This window comes from Phocoena sinus, unplaced genomic scaffold (genome assembly GCF_008692025.1).
Source record: "Phocoena sinus isolate mPhoSin1 unplaced genomic scaffold, mPhoSin1.pri scaffold_32_arrow_ctg1, whole genome shotgun sequence".
Classification (NCBI taxonomy): Eukaryota; Metazoa; Chordata; class Mammalia; order Artiodactyla; family Phocoenidae; genus Phocoena; species Phocoena sinus.
The window spans coordinates 134760-141521 of NW_022605652.1; the positions used below are offsets into that span (position 1 = coordinate 134760).

Below are 6762 nucleotides of genomic sequence, written 5' to 3' on the forward strand. Positions count from 1 at the left end.
TGTATGTTTTACAATGAAAAAAAAACTCCAAAAATCCTGGTGGCATGTGAATGTACGTAAAACCTTATGGCTTAAAAAGAAAAATTCTTAGGCCAAACGAAGGAGTACATTACTGATACATTCTAAAGCATGGGCCTCAAAAGCATGGTATTCAGTATAAGGAGCCAGACATAAGGGGCACATATTGTATGATTCCAGTCACATGAAATATTGAGAAAAGACATATCTGTGGAGACAGAAAGCAGGTTTGTGGTGGCCACGGCCTGAGCATAGCTGGAATAGAAGAGACTAATGGGGATGGGGTTTCTTTTTGAGGTGATTAAATGTTCTGGTATTAGTGCCGATGGTTGCACAACTTTGTGAATAGATTATCAATCACTAAATTCTACACTTTTCAAAGGGTGAATTTTATGGTATGTGAATTATGTCTCAACTTAAAAATGGTGATTAATAAATGTGATTTTTTAAATAACATAGGGAATATTATCATGAGTTTTATTTGCTTCCTGCCATCATAAGCTCTGTAGATATGAAAAAAGACACACACACACACCCCAAATGAGAACAAGCACTATTTACTGAGAACTTGTCTATAGAGCATGGGAGTCAGCCACCACCACTCACATCAGGCTGAGACTCAGGGCACATAAGAGTGGGGACAATTTCTGGTGGCATAAAAAGGAAGGCATGTGCTCCCCAGAGCTTGTGATGTGAGGAGGCTGGAGACAAGTTGATAGGAAGAGGGGCGTCTTAAGTGATTACTTAAGGGAACATATTTGGCTTTCCCCGCTTTTGGTTCTACGTGGAAAGGACTGAAAATGACGAAGCTGTGAGTCACTGACCAAGTCCTGCCTCTTGGGGCATATTGTTGCAGAGATTGGAGTCTGATTTTCCAGATTGGCTGCTGCAGGGTGTGGGGCAGGACCTTGTGGCTGGAGGGAGAGGTTCCCAGGCTTCCAGGTGGATTTAGAAAATTCTGCATCCCAAAACCCTTCTTCATCATCTTCAATAAATCAGATACCCTGTGGATAGAGAAACTTGAATCAATGTTTTTAAAATTAACTGCAAACAGAATTGTCAATGACTAATGGACGGTATAATGACATACTAAAAGGCAAATATTAATAGAAGAATCAAACAGAATTTTATAAATTCCTTCCAAGCAATGAATATGCTCAATTAAAATCACACGCTCATGAACTGCAGTATTTGGTAGTACGTATCTGTGTGAAAAGAATTTTCAAATATGAAATATATAAACCATGCAAAATCTCCTTATAAGTCAGCATTAACAACTGAAATTTTGATGATAGGAATTTGTAATAAGCTAAATGGCATCCCCCTTGCCAAAGAATTCCATTTTTCTCATTAGCAGACTTGTATCACAAAAAAATGTACTAAATATATTTTAAATTTCATAGATAAACATTTTGTGGAAAAGAGTGCAAACGATAGTAATTATTACAGTAATGTGGGTCTACTGTAAATCTTAGGATTTCTTATTTCACTAATGTTCACATTGTAGTGAATCTCACAACAAAAAGTTTCAATTCATTGAAGTTTCTTTTTGCCCCAATACCAAAATCTGGCCATCTGGTCGACCTTGCCGCTGCAGACGCCAAGTGACGCGCAACTGCCTGTGAACTTCCAACAGGAAGTATCCAGATCGCACACGGGCGAAGGCGCACCGCCACGCCCCTGACACCCGTCCACGACCCAGGCCACCATCGGTCTCATTTCTCGCCCTGGGGTGTCCTCCCCTGCGCCCGCTCGTCTATAGGCCGTTAACTCTTTGCAGAGCTTCTTCAGAGAAGCTACCGATAACCGCGCCCTCCCAGGACCGCGGCCAGGCTCGTATTTCCTCCCGACCATCACAGATGTCCCGGGCGGGCCCTGTTTCACAAAGAGAAACGGCTACGACCTACCTACGATAACGGAACCCTAGGAAGAACTGCGGCCCCTCCAGGAGCGCCCTACACGCTTGTCCTCGACAGTCCGCGGCGAGTGGACTTGAACAGGTTGGAAACACAAGCGCCACACTGACGAGGCGACCAAAGAGTGGGGAAGGGAGCTCCACGCGTAGACGTCGGTTCAATCTGCCGGGTGGATCCCGTCTGTTGACAGGCATCACGTGCTCCTGCCTCAGGACGATACCCGCCCCCGTGACCGCCTCGAGTGGAACACGGAGAAACTGAAGTGACCCCTGTTGAGCAGCCCCACCGCCAAGGCTGCCCCAGAATGGACCCGTGCTCCCAAGCCGGCGAGGAGGCACCGACGGATCGTGACACACGGTGTACGACGCTGTTCACGGACATCCACTCCTGGTCACGCGTAACAGGACGTGAGGTCTCCGCGGGCCAAGGGGCACCAGGGAATGCTGGTCGACCGGCGTAGACCTCCCCAAAAACTTGCGAGGGAGCTCAGCCCCGGCCCCACAAAACACTTCTCTCCACATTCAATCTCTGGTGAGAGCAGGAGGCGCCACCACTCCGCAGCACCGGCATGGTCGCCGCCAGCATCGCCGGCCTCCCGGAGATCTGGCCCGCGCCTGGAGGGCGAGACACATCCCTCGCGAAGGTCGCCAAAGCTCAGGAGGGAAGGGACAATATAAAAGCGGCCGCCAGGTGGCTCCCGACAATGGGCTTGGACGTCAGCGCGATGGATTCTGATCGCTGGCCGGCGAGGGATTAGCTCCGACCGCCCAAACGCTCGAGTTCGTCTCGGGCCGTCCGCCTAGGAGCTACCAGCCCCCAGCAGCGGGCGGGGCTGGGAAGATTTGGGCAGGAGGCTGCCGCGAAGGAGATGGGCTCCTCACGCTAATGTGGAGAATTCTGCAGTCAGGACCCTGACTCTGAAGACTTGCGTTCCCTTAGTGCCTAGCCTCTTACCTCCTTATCAGGAGACCTTAGCAATTCACTTGGTTGCTCTGTGCCCACCCTACACCTGTGCAGCTCTTCTCGCCATGAGCCTAGAGTTGCTCTCCCAAGGAAGACAACCCCATGCCATTGCATGTAGGAGCCAAGGAGACAACTGAACATTTGCATCTGGACCTATGAGAGAAATTTTATGTATCCAACGCAGGAAGATACAAGACTGAGAGGGTCTTATAACTTTAGCACCACATGAGCATAGCTTTCATGAAACAGTGACGAACACTCGGCAAGTGCAGGGGTGTCCGGAAGAAGAAACACACACACACACGCACACACACAAGCACACACACACACATCTCCAGGTCTAATAAGAACACTTGCCAGGGCTGGCCATGGTGGGATCAGAAAGCCCATTGTTCCCACTTCTGGCGTTCCCTGGGCTAGAATCCCAGATCATTCAGGCAGATACTGGTTGTTTTACTGATGGATCTGTGTGGGAGTAAGGTATTGGAGCTCCCCAGACTGTCATTTGCTGTCCAGTGCTCTACACTTTGTTTTGTGTACTATGCCCCTTCTCGTCCATACACAGTCATAATTAAGAAAATAAGAATCTGCAGGCATTGAATTCAACTTTCTAATTTGAATGAAGGTTAAGAACACAAAGGAACAGGGTTATGTGAATAATTTTGCTAAGGAACTTACGTTTATCTTTTTGAAGCTATCAAAATGTTTATGAGTAGTCTGTAAAAGGTTAATCTTTTTAAAATTAGAAAAAATAAATGATCCTTTATTGCTGTCTCTCACCAAACCCCACTCACCCCAGCACCTATAACATAAGACTCACCTGATGAAACGTCGGCTCCCCACTGGCCTAGAGCTTTCTGTTCTGAGTCATTCTCTGTCCCCTGTGTTCACTGCATTCCTAAGTCCACTGCAGCCAGTAACATGATGAAGGAGGCCACTGAGCCCAAGGGATGACCTTTCAAAAAAGAGAAGGAAAAAACCTCTCCCGTCTTCTGTGAGGTCACAGCTTAATGGAGGCTGGAACAAGTGAAAGTAAATGTTTGGAAAGAGAGTATTTCTACATTGGTCCCTGACCTGCCATATCCCTAACAGGGTGGTGAACATAACTGGCGTTAATATTTCCTGGGTGCACTTAGAAGATCCGGAACCAAGGTAGAAAGCTGGCCATTTGGCAAAAGATGGATCAATACAGGAATCAAAGTAAGTTTCTTTCTCACCTGTTGTTTCATTATCGGGAACTCTGCCACTACCTGCCGTCCTCTGCATCCTTATGCAGGGACAATCCGGAAATCAAGCAGATAAAGCTGAAGAAAGAGAAAGCAGCCATGAGAACCCAGCCTTTCAAAGTATTGTTAGATACATCAGGCATCAATCCCCAACCACTCACCTGGGAGTGACTCCTGCCACCTTACCCACAGACATGCGCACACAGAAGGAACGCTTTTTCTTCCCATTGTCAAGAACAAGGCTGCATTGCCTACTCGGCATGTGGAGAGGATATAATATCCCCATTTTGCAGAAAACAATGCAAATTATGGGGTGTTATACTTTGATTCGAATTACTGTTCAGTTATTATTTTATTAATATTCAGTTCCTATGATTAACACTAATTCCCAGATAACCCTTACCATGGTCTCCTGGAGAGTCCTGTCTCCACAGCAAGGACACCTCTTGCAAAGTTCTCATTTAATAATTCTTGGTGAAAGGCACCGTCATTTGTTCTCCAACACCAATTACAGGCCTTTAGCACCCCACCTTCTCTGTTGCACCCCCCGACAACTTGGATGCCCTTGCCCTCACTCACTTGGATCCTCCCCATGTGGAAATCAGCAACATCAGAGCCTCAACCCTAGCTCTGCCCTCCATGTCCTTGGACATGTGGCCAGGAGATTTTCTATCAATTTAATGGAGGATGGAACAATCTGAGGACCCATGTCTTTTGACATTACATGTCAAACACTAACCTGGGCTTCAATGAAAAGGTAATTGATTAAACATAGCTCATGGATATAGTGTTTGAAACATAAAGAAGACCTAAAACTTAATCAAAAAGCTATGACCAGTGAGGCTTTGCCAGATAGGAAATCTGTGTGAATTCAGCAAAGTAACATGACCTGTGAATGTAAATAACATGGGAAGATTTTCAATGAAGACCATCACTGAGGAAGCCGCCTAGAAGTCACATGAAGAGAAGTGACTGAATGAGTATTATGTGAGGAATTTTTAACAGCTTCTCTTTCCTTGTCAATAGCAGGGATTCCGTGCTGGAGAAGAGCCCACTGAATGCAATGGATATGAGGACATGTCACATACAACAACCTTAACTCCACGTGTGTTACACTTTCAGCCCGAATGGGAGAGACTTCAGCCGTTATTCATCACTGAATTAACATAAGCAAATTATACTAGAGGGAAACCATGCAGATCTCAGAATTTGGAAGGTTTTTAGTCACCCTCCAACCTTAGAGAACATGAGAGAGTGCACCCTGGAGTGACTCTTGCAAATGTCCTGAACGTGTGAAATCATTCAGCTGAAGCCTCGCATTTGTACACCAACAGCTCACACTGGAGAAGACGAACCTTATAAAGGTAATGCAGCCAGAGAGCTGACTTTTATTCACACCAATAAACTCACACGGGAGAGAAGCCCTATATTTGGAATGACTGTGGAAGAGCTTACAATGACAATCCAACACTTTAATATCATGAACACATTCACACAGGAGAGAAACCACAATTAATATCATTTATGTGAGAAAACACTTAGTCAAAGCCATGGCCGTAGTCATGGGGGAGAATTCACACTGATGAGAAACCCTACAAATGCAATGAATATGGAAAAGCATTTAAACGCAACTCTCAGGCTTATACGCACTAGAAAACTCAAAGGAGAGACACCCTATGTCTGGAATCCATGTGGTGCAGCCTTTACCCAGAGCTCCCACTTTTATAAACACCAGCGAATTCATACTGAGTAGAAACCCTGTGTCTGTAATCAAGGATATTGAGCCTTCAGCCAGAAATTATCCCTTTTAAACCACCAGGAAAGTCATGTGGAGAGAAACCCTGGCCCTGTACTCATGGTGGAAGAGCCTTCAGTTGGAGCTGCAGCCTCAGAATACACAGAGAACTCAGAGTGGGCTGCATCCCTGACACAGTAGAGAAGACACCCCAAGGTTTACTATGAGAAGAACCCTCTTGGTGTAAGCCATCTAATCACTGCTGTAAAAAAATCCGATGAAATGAATGCTAGAGTTCCATTAGTCATGGAGTCATTAGACGTGAGAGGGTTCACACTGAAAAAATAGTCTCAGTGTAATGAAGGAAGAACATTCTTCAGTGATTCCTTATTCCTGACGGAACAGGAAAGTGCTCACACTGAGGAGATGCCAATTCTATAGACAATGTGGGAAATCTTTCACTTGCTATTCACATCAGAAAACTCATACTGGGAAAATAGTCTATAAAGAATGTGTTAGCATGCAATTGAGCCAATAAATAAATCCTTCAGCAACTGTCTTATTATTAAATATACAATATAAAGATGTAGATGGTGAAGGGGTTTGAGAAGCGCTGAAAGAAATATTCAGTATCAAGTAAGAAGAAACGAGGCAAACCTGCTTCAGTAGATCATTCAAATGTGTCATTCAAAGTCATGAAATATTGTGATAAGTAAGAATGGGCCCATTTTCTCTTAATACTCTGTCACTGTTGATCAGTTAGACACTTTCTGTCTTTATAAAATTATAATCATAATTACAAAGACTGGGATCAGTCAGGAAACAACGATGAATGTTAACTGAAAAGGTAAAGCATAGTATTATGTGTGTTAACACTTACATTAGAGTCCAAATATGTGTATAC

At 45.0% G+C, this 6762-nt stretch overlaps 1 long non-coding RNA gene across 1 annotated transcript; it reads right to left on the bottom strand.

Annotated features, from left to right (window-relative positions):
* Positions 1-559: 559 nt before the first annotated feature.
* Positions 560-4199, bottom strand: LOC116748291. Its single transcript, XR_004348253.1, has 2 exons — positions 4115-4199; positions 560-1022 (listed from the first exon to the last, which is right to left on the bottom strand). It is a non-coding gene; the product is annotated as an uncharacterized LOC116748291 (long non-coding RNA).
* Positions 4200-6762: the final 2563 nt, after the last annotated feature.